This window comes from Balaenoptera musculus, chromosome 1, assembly GCF_009873245.2.
Source record: "Balaenoptera musculus isolate JJ_BM4_2016_0621 chromosome 1, mBalMus1.pri.v3, whole genome shotgun sequence".
NCBI lineage: Eukaryota > Metazoa > Chordata > Mammalia > Artiodactyla > Balaenopteridae > Balaenoptera > Balaenoptera musculus.
Genome location: NC_045785.1, coordinates 111,799,014 through 111,811,142, shown reverse-complemented (window position 1 = coordinate 111,811,142; position 12,129 = coordinate 111,799,014). Strand labels below are relative to the sequence as shown.

Sequence of the window (12,129 nt, the reverse complement as noted above, 5' to 3'; positions counted from 1 at the left end):
TAAAGGCTCATGTTCAGGGAAGGGAGGTGACCATAAAAAATTCCATCCCCTAGTTCAAGGAAACAAGAAAACTTTTCGGTCTCAGCTTAGGCTCTGACTAGGGGTGTGTGGGAATCTCCCCTGAAAACTTAAGTATGAGGCTACTCTCATATGGATTTAAATTATTTTTGTCTGAGATCCCCAAGCTGAGAAATAAATATAAAAAATTATTCAGAATGCTTTATATCCTTGCAGTAAGTGGCAGAAGCACATGAAAAACTGCTCTGGAAGAACAGGTCCACAATCCAAACCACACAGGATTCCTACAGATAAAGTCCCAATGAAGACAAGGTGCTCTTAAAAAAAAGACAAAAAGCACAAGAAAACAATTCATTTACCATGAACAAGAGTCACAGATACAACAAGCAGCAGGAATTGAAAACTTCAGATAATAGAGCCATTGGCTATAGTCCATAAAATAAATGTATTTATTAAATACAAAGATTTGAGAAGATAAGAAAAAGTGCTTTGGGGGAGACAGATTTGAAAAAAGAACTAAATAGAATATCTTAAAAAGTGCAGATTATGGTCTTCTATTCAGCAGGTATTTATCTAGTACATATTATGGGACAGGCACTGAAAAAACTGTCTCAAGGAGCTTATATTTTAGTGGGTGGGAAACAGGCCAACATATATAAACATAATAGGCCAGGCAGTCGTAATTACCAAGAAGAAGAATAAAGTTTTATAAGGGGGTGACAGAGTAATGATGAAAGGTGCTGTGTTTTTGTTGTTTGTTTGTTTTCCCTAATAGATGCAGTAGGAAAAGGCTCTCTGAGATATGAAGGAAATAAGGGAACAAGCCACATGGCTATCAGGGGAGATCATGGAGACTAAACTGACTGGAAAGGGAGTGATGGGACAGTATTGGGAGATATAAAGCCAAATGGTAGTGGGCCAGATTATGTTGGGCCTTATAGGCTATGATGAAGACTTGCAGTGCTGTTCTGGTTACTATTGCTGTGCAACAAGTTAGTTACCCCAAAACTTAGTAACTTAAAACAGCTGTTTTTATTATGCTCTTGGATTCTGTGGGTCAGTAATTCATTCAGATTGGGCACAGTGATGATTGCTTGTTTCTGCTCTAGTGAATGGTGCTGTAGCTGGGAAGATGCAGGAGTGGGGAAGATGTATTAGTGGGGGGCTGGAATCATCTGAGGGTTCATTCACTTACATGTCTGGTGCGTGGGCTGAGATGACTTGAAGAGTAGGCCTGCCAGCTGAAGTGTCTACATGTGACTTCTCCCTGAGGCTTTGCTTCTTCACACCATGGCAGCCTCAGGGTAGTTGTACCTCTTAGAAAGCAGTTCAGGTCTCCAGACTTCAGTGTTCCAGAGGATAAGGCAAAAGCTGCATTGCTTTTTATAACCCAGTGGCAGAAGTCACCCAGCATCACTTCGGCTATACTCTACAGGTTGAAGCAGTCATAAACCCACCCAGATTCAAGGGATGGGGACACAGATTCCCCCCACCACCACCACCTCTTGATATGAGGAATTTCAAAGAATTTGGGGTGACAGTGTTTGTAAACCACTACAGATGCCATTAAAGCATCTTGAGCAAAGGAGTGATACGATCTCACTTAAGTTTTAGAAGGATCACTGTGGTTTCTCTGTGGAACATAGACTGAGAAGGGCAAGAGCAGAAGCAGAGTTTAAAAAAATTACAATAGTCTGGGCAGGAGATGACAATAGCTTGGACTAGAATAATAACATGACAGTGGTGATAAGATGTCAGATTTGAAATATATTTGGAAAAGAGTACTGACAGAATTTACAGATGGAATGCATGTAGGGTGTGAGAAAGAGAAACCAAGAATGACTCCAAAGAGTTTGATTTAAGCAATTGGTTGAATGGCGGTGTCGTTTACTGAGGTGGGAAGCACTAGGGGAAGGAGTTCAGGAGAGTTCAGGAGTTCAGGAGAACTCCCAGGAGTTCAGGAATTCAGTTTTGGACATAAGTTCATAAAATGCCTGTTAGACATCCAAATGGAGATAACAATTAGGCAGTTGAATATATAAAGAGAATTTTAGAGGAGAGGTGAGGTTCAGGAATATAAATTTGGGAATTAGCATATAGTTGCTCTTTAAAGCCACAGGAATATATGAGATTATGTAGGGAGTGGGTGCAAATAAAGAAAAGGTACATGATTGAGCCCAAGGGCATGCATACAGTTAGAATTAGGAATATCAGTAGAAACTAGTGAAGGGGAGAGTAAGACTAAATGGTCATGAAGACATACCGATGGGGAGTTCCCTGGAGGCCTAATGGTTAGGATTCTGGGCTTTCACTGCTGTGGCATGGGTTCAGTCCCTGGTTGGGAAACTGAGACGTGCGGCCAAAAAAAAAAAGACATACAGATGGCCAACAGGTACATGAAAAGGTGTTCATCATCACTAATCATCAGGGAAATGCAAATCAAAACCACAGTGAGGGTTTCACTGGTGACGCAGTGGTTAAGAATCCGCATGCCAATGCAGGGGACACTAGTTCGAGCCCTGGTCCGGGAAGATCCCACATGCCTTGGAGCAACTAAGCCCGTGTACCACAACTACTGAGCCTGCACTCTAGAGCCCGCAAGCCACAACTACTGAGCCCTCATGCCACAACTACTGAAGCCCGCGAGCCTAGAGCCCGTGCTCTGCAACAAGAAAAGCCACCGCAATGAGAAGCCCGTGCACCGCAACAGAGAGTAGCCCCCGCTTGCTGCAACTAGAGAAAGCCCATGCACGGCAACGAAGACCCAACACAGCCAAAAATAAATTAAAAACAAAAAAAAAAACAAAAAATAACAGTGAGTTATCTCCTCACACTTGTTAGAATGGCTGTTATCAAAAAGACAAGAAGTTAGTGTTGGCAAGGATGGGGAAATGGGAATCCTTGTGCACTGTTGGTGGTAATGTAAATTGGTGCAGCCATTTTGAAAAACAGTATGGAGGTTCCTCAAAAAAATTAAAACTAGAACTACCATATGATCCAGCAGCTCCATTTGTGGATATTTATCTAAAGGAAACAAAAATACTAACTTGAAAAGATAATGTACCTTCATGTTTTTTATGGCATTATTTACAATAGCCAAGACATGGAAGCAACCTGAGTGTCCATCAGTGGATGAATAGGTAAAGAAAATGTGATATATATGTGTACACACACACACACACACACAAAATGGATTAGTCATAAAAAAGAAGGAAATCTTTCTATTTGTGACAACATGGATGGACCTTGAGGACATTATGCTAAGTGAAATAAGTGAAACAGAGAAGGACAAATACTGTATGATCTTATTCATATGTTGAATCTAAACAAAACAAAACAAAACAAAAAAACCCAACTCATGGATACAGAGGGCAGATTGGTGGTTGCCAGAGTGGGTGGGGGGAATGGAGCAAAAATGGGTGACGGTGGTCAAAAGGTACAAACTTCCAGTTATAAAATAAATCATGGAGGTCTACCAGAGTGGGTGGGGGGAATGGAGCAAAAATGGGTGACGGTGGTCAAAAGGTACAAACTTCCAGTTATAAAATAAATCATGGAGGTCTAATGTACAGCATGGTGACTGTAGTTAATAACCCTTTTTCTAAAAATTGAAGTATAGTTGATTTACAATATTGTGTTTCAGGTGTACAGCAAAGTGATTCAGTTACATATATACTTTCAGATTATTTTGCATTACAGTTTATTATAAGATACTGAATATAGTTCCTGTGCTATACAGTAAATCCTTGTTCCTTATCTGTTTTACCTATAGTAGAACTATGTATATAGTTTTCAGACAAAATAAGCTTTGAGGCCATAATTAGGGGAACTTTTTAAGATATAAATAAATATAAATTGTAAAGGAGAAGATTGATAAAGGAAATTTAAAATCACTGAAAAAGTCTTTATTTCATCTTTGTTTTTAAAAGATATTTTTTTGACAGGTATGGTATTTTAGATTGTCAGATTTTTTTTCTTTCAGTATTTTAAAGATGTTGCTGTCTTCTCTTTTGCATTGTTTCCAGCAAGAAATCTGATGTTATCCTTATCTTTACATGTGATCATGTTTTTTTTTAGTTTTTTTTTTTTTTGATGTGGACTGTTTTTTTAAAAGTCTTTATTGAATTTGTTACAATATTGCTTCTGTTTTTTTTATTGTTTTTGTTTGTTTATACTGCAGGTTCTTATTAGTCATCAATTTTTTTTTTTAATAAATTTTATATTCTTTTTTTTTTAATTTTTATTTATTTATTTATGGCTGTGTTGGGTCTTCGCCCCTGTGCAAGGGCTCTCTCCAGTTGCGGCAAGCGGGGGCCACTCTTCATCGCGGTGCGCGGGCCTCTCACTATCGCGGCCTCTCCCGTTGCGGAGCACAGGCTCCAGACGTGCAGGCTCAGTAATTGTTGCTCACGGGCCCAGTTGCTCCGCGGCATGTGGGATCCTTCCAGACCAGGGCTTGAACCCGTGTCCCCTGCATTGGCAGGCAGATTCTCAACCGTTGCGCCACCAGGGAAGCCCTAGTCATCAATTTTATACACATCAGTGTATACATATCAATCCCAATCGCCCAATTCAGCACACCACCATCCCCACCCCACCGCGGTTTTCCCCCCTTGGCGTCCATATGTTTGTTCTCTACATCTGTGTCTCAACTTCTGCCCTGCAAACCGGTTCATCTGTACCATTTTTCTAGGTTCCACATACATGCGTTAATATACGATATTTGTTCTTCTCTTTCTGACTTACTTCACTCTGTATGACAGTCTCTAGATCCATCCACGTCTCAACAAATGACTCAATTTCGTTCCTTTTTATGGCTGAGTAATATTCCATTGTATATATGTACCACAACTTCTTTGCTTCTGTTTTATGTTTTGGTTTTTTGGCCGTGAAGCATGTGGGATCTTAGCTCCTGGACCAGGGATCGAACCCACACCCCCTGCATTGGAAGGCAAAGTCTTAACCCCTGGACTGCTAAGGAAGTCCCTTTATAGTAGTTTTGAGCAATTTGATTATGATGTCCCTTGGTGTAGTTTTTATCATGTTTCTTGTGCTTCGGGTTTTTTGAGGTTCTTGTATTTGTAGGTTTATAGTTTTCATCATTTATTCATTTTGACTGTTTTTTTCTTTTCTTTATTCTTCTTTTGGCTGTGTTGGGTCTTAGTCGCTGCGCGCGGGCTTTCTCTAGTTGTGGCGAGCAGGAGCTACTCTTTGTTGCGGTAGGCGGGCCTCTAATTGCAGTGGCTTTTCTTGTTGCGGAGCACAGGCTCTTGGCATGTGGGCTTCAGTAGCTGTGGTGCACGGACTTAGTTGCTCTGTGGCATGTGTAGTTGTGGTGCACGAACTTAGTTGCTCTGCGGCATGTGGGATCTTCCTGGACCAGGGATGGAACCGATGTTCCCTGCATTGGCAGGCGGATTCTTAACAACTGTGCCACCAGGGAAGTCCTCATTTTGGCCATTATTTCTTCATATATTTTTTTTTTGTGCACTTTATCTCTCTCCTCTCTTTGAGGGACTCCAATTATCTGTATACTAGGCTACTTAAAGTTGTCCCCTCGTCCCCTGAGACTCTTCTTATTTTTTCTTTTTTTTCTATCTTTGATTTTATTTCATTTTTAAAGATTTTTTTGATGTGGACCATTTTTAGTCTTTATTGAATTTGTTACAATATTGCTTCTTTTTTTTTTTAACATCTTTATTGGAGTATAATTGCCTTACAATGGTGTGTTAGTTTCTGCTTTATAACAAAGTGAATCAGCTATACATATACATATATCCCCATATCTTCTCCCTCTTGCGTCTCCCTCCCACCCTCCCTATTCCACCCCTCTAGGTGGTCACTGCTTCTGTTTTTATGTTTTGGTTTTTTGGCCGTGAGATCTTAGCTCCCTGACCAGGGATTGAACCTGCACCCCCTGCATTGGAACCAAAGTCTTAACCTCTGGACTGCCAGGGAAGTCCATCTTTGTTTGATTTTAGATAATATTTATTGCTATGTCTTCTGGTTCAGTAGTCTTTTTTTCCTGTAATACCTAATCTGCTTAGTATCATCCATTGTACTTTTTAACATCTTTATTGAGATATATTTCACATACCATAAAATTCACCCATTTATATACAGTTCAGTGGTTTTAGTATAGTCACAGAGTTGTGCAACTGTTACCACAATCTAATATTAGCACGTGTTCATCACTCCAAAAAGAACCTGCCTACCCTTTAGCAGTCATTCCCTGTTTTGCCCCTCTCCTCAGCCCTAGGCAACCACTAACTGCTTTTCTGTTTCCATAGATTTGCCTATTCTGGACTTTTCATATAAATGGAATCATACAATATAAGGCCTTTTGTGTCTGGCTTCCTTTACTTAGCATAATGTTTTCAGGGTTCATCTATGTTGTAACATGCATCAGCACTTCATTCCTTTTTATGGCTATTATACATTGTATATGTACATACAACGACTTTATATCCATTGGATATACCACATTTTGTTTATCTGTTCATCAGTTAATGGACATTTGGATTGTTTCCACTTTTTGGCTATTGTGAATAATGCCGCTGTGAGCACTCGTGTACAGGTTTTTGTGTAGAGATAATGTTTTTGGTGCTCTTGGGTATATACCTAGCAATGGAATTGCTAGGTTATATGGTAACTCTATGTTTAACTTTGTGAGGAACTGCCAAGCTCTTTTCCAAAGTGATTGTGCCATTTTACATTCCTACCAGCAGTGTGTGAAGATTCCAGTTTCTCTACATGCTGAATACTTAACCTGTCTTTTTTTATGATAGCCATCTTCTGCAGTTCTTACTTCTATGGTACTCTGTCCTTTTTGAAATCTAGCTGCCTTTGTCTCACTGTACGCTTACACCCTCATCTCCCTCTCTTGAACTCAGGAGTCTGCCTGGCGCTGCCTCATTTCCCCCTCCCCACATCATGTCCTAGAAACTCTCCTATGGCAGAGTTCCCTGGCAGTCCAGTGGTTAAGGCTCTGCGCTTCCACTGCGGGGGGTGCGGGTTCCATTCCTGGTCAGGGAACTATGATCCCACATGCCATGAGGCCAAAAAATAAATAAATAAAAGGGTTTTTTTTTTAAAAAAAAGAAACTCTCCTATGGCAATAAACGAGTGCAGTTGTAGAGCTCACCTCATTTGTTTCCTGTCCCTCTGGGATCACTATCCTTTGTTGCCTGATGTCCAGTGTCTTGAAAACCTTGTTTCATGTATTTTGTCTGGAGTTTTTTTGTTATTTCAAGTGAGAGGGCAAATCTGTCCTGTGTTACAGAATCTTGGCCAGAAGTGGAAATCACAGCATTGGTTTAAACATCGACATATTGGTGCCTAAATGTTGAATTGGAGAATGATTACTAAATCAAATATTTTTGCTGTGGAGTTCTACACAGCAGTTAAAACAAATGAACTAGTGCTTCATGTATTTACTTGGATAAATTTTAAATATTAAAAAATTAAACATTGAAAAGCAAAATGAAAAAGGATACATACAAGAGCTACTTTTTTTTTAATTTTTATTTATTTATTTATTTATTTGGCTGTGCCAGGTCTTAGTTCAGCATGCGGGAATCTTTTAGCTGCGGCATGTGGAATCCCAGCTGCAGCATGTGGGATCTAGTTCCCTGACCAGGGATCAACCCGGGTCCCCTGCACTGGGAGCACGGAGTCCTAGCCACTGGACGGCCAGGGAAGTCCCAAGAGCTACTTTTAAAAATACACGAAGTAGGGAATTGTTTAGGTGCGGTGCGGCCTAAACAAACAAATGAATAAATACTATACTATGTACTATTTATGGTTACATATATATGTAATAGAATGATAACAAATCCATCATAATGCCTTTCTCTGGGAAGGGAAGAAGGGAGGGTAGAGAATGGTTTGGTGGGAAAGTGACACAGAGTGCTTCAAGTGTATCTGTAAAGTTTAATTCACTAAAAATAAATTAATATTTCTCTAATGTGATTAAATGAGGGAATAAATATAAAGGGTCTTGTACATTGCCTACTAAATAAAAGGCAGCTCAGTAGATATTAATTCATTTTGCTCACCTCTATCCCTCCTCTTCCCTCTCAGGATCTTCTAAAAGTTTTCGCTGCAGACCTGTATTTTGATTTGGGGCTAACGATGAGTCAAAAACTTGACAAGCATGAATCTAAAGCTTTGTCACCATCTGGCCATTCTTGTTTTTTACAACAGTCAACAGTAAATTTAAAGCTGGACATTTTTCTGCTGTAATTGTTGGACACAATTAACTACTCTCCTTTAATTTGTTGACACGTCATGCTTTCCTAGTTTCCCCCTAGCTCTCTTAGTTTCCTCTGACCAGCCAATCCTTAAATGTAGGTATTGCCCAAGGTTCTATCCTTGGCTCTTTTCCTTCTGAGTATATATTCATTTCTTTTTCTGGACAGTTTCACTCATCCCTGTACATTACTTCAATTACCTCCTTTACCTGTTCAAATATTTATCTCCAGCTGTGGCCTGAACTCTGGCTCTCTTGTTTGTGTGCCATGTATCCACCTGTTTATTGGATATCTCCACTTCGATTTCATTTCAGCACTTCTGACAGAGTTATCTATTCTTTAGGATATTTTCAGTTTAGGTAACAGAAAACCCAGTTCATACTGGCTTAAACATTAAAGGAATTTATTGGTCTGTGTAACAGGACTAGCTTCAAAGTAGTTTGATCTGGTGGCACAGCTATGTAATTAGCTCTCCTCTCAGTACTCTACTGTGCACAGTGTCTGCTTTATCTGCAAGCTGCCTTCCCTCATGGTCACAAGATGGCTGCCAATAGCAGCACACCAGTGTTACATATTTTCTCATTCAGAGGAGGATAATAAAATTGATAGGACTTGATGACTTAGATTTAAGAGTCTGGAAAAGTCAAAGATGATTTCCAGGCTTCTAGCTTTTGCCTCTGGATGAATTGAATTCTCTTCATTATGAGGAAGAAAAGCAGGATATAGGGAAGGCAGAGGAAATGAGTTCTTGTAACATCTAAGTACTTTAGTTATATGCACGTCTGTCTCCTATCAGAATGAAATTGTTAAAGACAGTGACCTGGTCTTTTTTCACCTTTACTCCTAGTACCTAACCCTGAACTTGGCACATAGTATGTATGTAATGTCTGGGGGGGAATGGATGTGTTAGATGCATGTGCAAATACATGAATACACAACACTGCTTCTTAAGATTCTCTCTCTGAGTAGCGAGATGTACTGTGTAATCGATTTTTTTTTTTTTGAAGTAGCTGTAAAATGTATAATAGATTTTTGAAGTGAGCTAGACCTGCGTTGGAATTCCAGATTCACTATCCAAAGCTTTGCAGTCTTGGGATACTTGATTTGACACTTTTTCCCACCTCTAAAGTAGAAATAGTATCACTTAGTAACTTGTTGAGGTAATTTAAATAAGAATACATAATAAAGTAGCTAGTAGCATGTTTGACTTCTAAGTAGATACTTAAGAAATATTAGTTATTATTTGCAGCCCAGAAGAAACAAAAAAGTTGGATTAGGCATTAAAAGGCAACATACAACATTCATTTTACAGAATTTTTGTTTTACTTTTTGGAGAGGAATTTGTGTGTGACAAACTTACATTGAATATTATTTTTACAATTTTATTGGAGTATAATTTAAGTGTATGATTCAGTGATTTTTTTTTTTTTTAAAGTAAATGTGCAGGGACTTCCCTGGTGGTCCAGTGGTTAAGACTCCTCGCTACCAGTGCAGGGGGTATGGGTTCAGTCCCTGGTCAGGGAACTAAGATCCCACATGACTTGTGGCGCAGACAATAAGTAGATAGATAGATAGAGTTGTACGGCTGTCACTACAATCAAGTTTTAGATCACCCCCAAAAGATCACTTTTGCCCATTTTTAATCAGTCTCTATTACATTGGATTCTTTTTATTGTGGCAAAATATACATAAAATAAAATTTACTATTTTAAACATTTTAAAGTGTACGGTTCAGCTATGAGTACTTTCGCAGTGTTGTGCAGCCATCACTACTATCCATTTAAGAACTTTTTCTTCATCCCAGAGACATTGTTCCCATTAAATAATAACTCCTTACTACCTTCTCTCCAGCCCCAGCCACTGATAGCCTCTATTCTGCTTTTTCTCTATGAATATGCCTATTTTAGGTACCTCATATAAGTGGAACCATAAAATACTTGCCCTTCTGACTAAGTAAAGTCAGTGTCTGGCTGACTTTACTTAGTATGATTGTTTTCAAGATTCATCCATATTTCATTGGATTTTGAAGCAGGCATGGCTGTGAGTACATAAAGTTGGGCCAGTAAAGTCAAGAGTGGGCAACGAAATTTTGGTCAGAGTTCTCAAGCCATCTATTGAGAAAGATTACTTACCTCAGACATTCAAATATCTGGTTCTGGTTTTTCCCAACTTCCAGTGTACCCATTTATGTCATTATAATAAAGAGGAAATTTTTTGAACTGATTTCAGCTATTCGTAGAACTGTCAGTTGAAGAAGCCAAGCTAATAATGGCATCCCAAATTCCATTCAGCTCCAGGTTGTTGAATTTTGCCATTTTGTCATATACTTTCAGTGCTCATAAATATAATTTATCTCAAAACTTAGAACACTGTACTGTGTTAATACACACTCATATATTTTGCTGTGTACTTTTCTGAAGTACTTTTTTCATCTAGGTCTATAATTAGTTGAGTGATAGACTTTTTTTTTTTCTTTTTAAAGAAGGGTTTCTATTTATTTATTTATTTAGGCTGTGTTGGGTCTTCGTTTCTGTGCGAGGGCTCTCTCTAGTTGTGCCAAGCTGGGGCCACTCTTCATCGCGGCCTCTCTTGTTGCGGAGCACAGGCTCCAGACCTGCAGGCTAAGCAGCCGTGGCCCACGGGCCCAGCCGCTCCGCGGCACGTGGGATCCTCCCAGACCAGGGGTCGAACCCCTGTCCCCTGCACTAGCAGGCAGACTCCCAACCCCTGCGCCACCAGGGAAGCCCAAGTGACAGACTTTTTACCATCTGCAACTCCTCATGGTATTCTCAATCATACTCTCAATATGAGGTGTTGATCAAGTTACCCAAGACATTGTGGAGTTAGGGCTTAAATTTTTTTTTTTTTAAACATAGGCGTAGAGGATCCTGCCCTAGACTGCACCTTTTGCTCGGGGAAGGTTTTTTGTTTTTTTTTAATTAATTAATTTATTTATTTTTGGCTGTGTTGTGTCCTCGTTTCTGTGCGAGGGCTTTCTCTAGTTGCGGCAAGTGGGGGCCACTCTTCATCGCAGTGCGCGGGCGTCTCACTATCCTGGCCTCTCTTGTTGCGGAGCACAAGCTCCAGACGCGCAGGCTCAGTAGTTGTGGCTCACGGGCCCAGTTGCTCCGCGGCATGTGGGATCTTCCCAGACCAGGGCTCGAACCCATGTCCCCTGCATTGGCAGGCAGACTCTCAACCACTGCGCCGCCAGGGAAGCCCAGGGCTTAACTTTTGATGTTCTGTAGCATTCAACTTTCCAGTCACTCCATCTGGGGGTATTTTTTAAAGGTAAACCACTTCAGAAGTAACACATGTCAAAATAAGAAATCTTTGGGGAAGCTGCAGCTAAAGAATGTTTATATATGCTATAATATGTTTCATATCTATAGCTGTTAAAAGAGAATTAAGAGGATATGGAGAAATTGGAGCCCTCATAACCCTGGCGGGCCCAGTGGTTAAAACTGTGCTTCTGGGCTTCCCTGGTGGCACAGTGGTTGAGAATCTGCCTGCCAATGCAGGGGACACGGGTTCGAGCCCTGGTCTGGGAAGATCCCACATGCCGCGGAGCAACTGGGCCCGTGAGCCACAACTACTGAGCCTGCGCGTCTGGAGCTTGTGCTCCGCAACAAGAGAGGCCACGATAGTGAGAGGCCCGTGCACCGCGATGAAGGGTGGCCCGCACTTGCCGCAACTAGAGAAAGCCCTCGCACAGAAACGAAGACCCAACACAGCCATAAAAACAAAAACAAAAACAAAAAACTGCGCTTCCACTGCAGGGGGCATGGGTTTGATCCCTGGTTGGGGAACTAGGATCCCACCTGCCACACGGTGCGGCCAAAAAAAGTGGGAAACAAAC

The 12,129-nt window shown here is 40.5% G+C and overlaps 1 protein-coding gene across 4 annotated transcripts in view; it reads left to right on the top strand.

Annotated features, from left to right (window-relative positions):
* Nucleotides 1-12,129, top strand: part of GATAD2B (GATA zinc finger domain containing 2B) — an 82,352-nt gene that overhangs the window by 53,096 nt on the left and 17,127 nt on the right. The gene's annotated exons all lie outside the window — the stretch shown is intronic.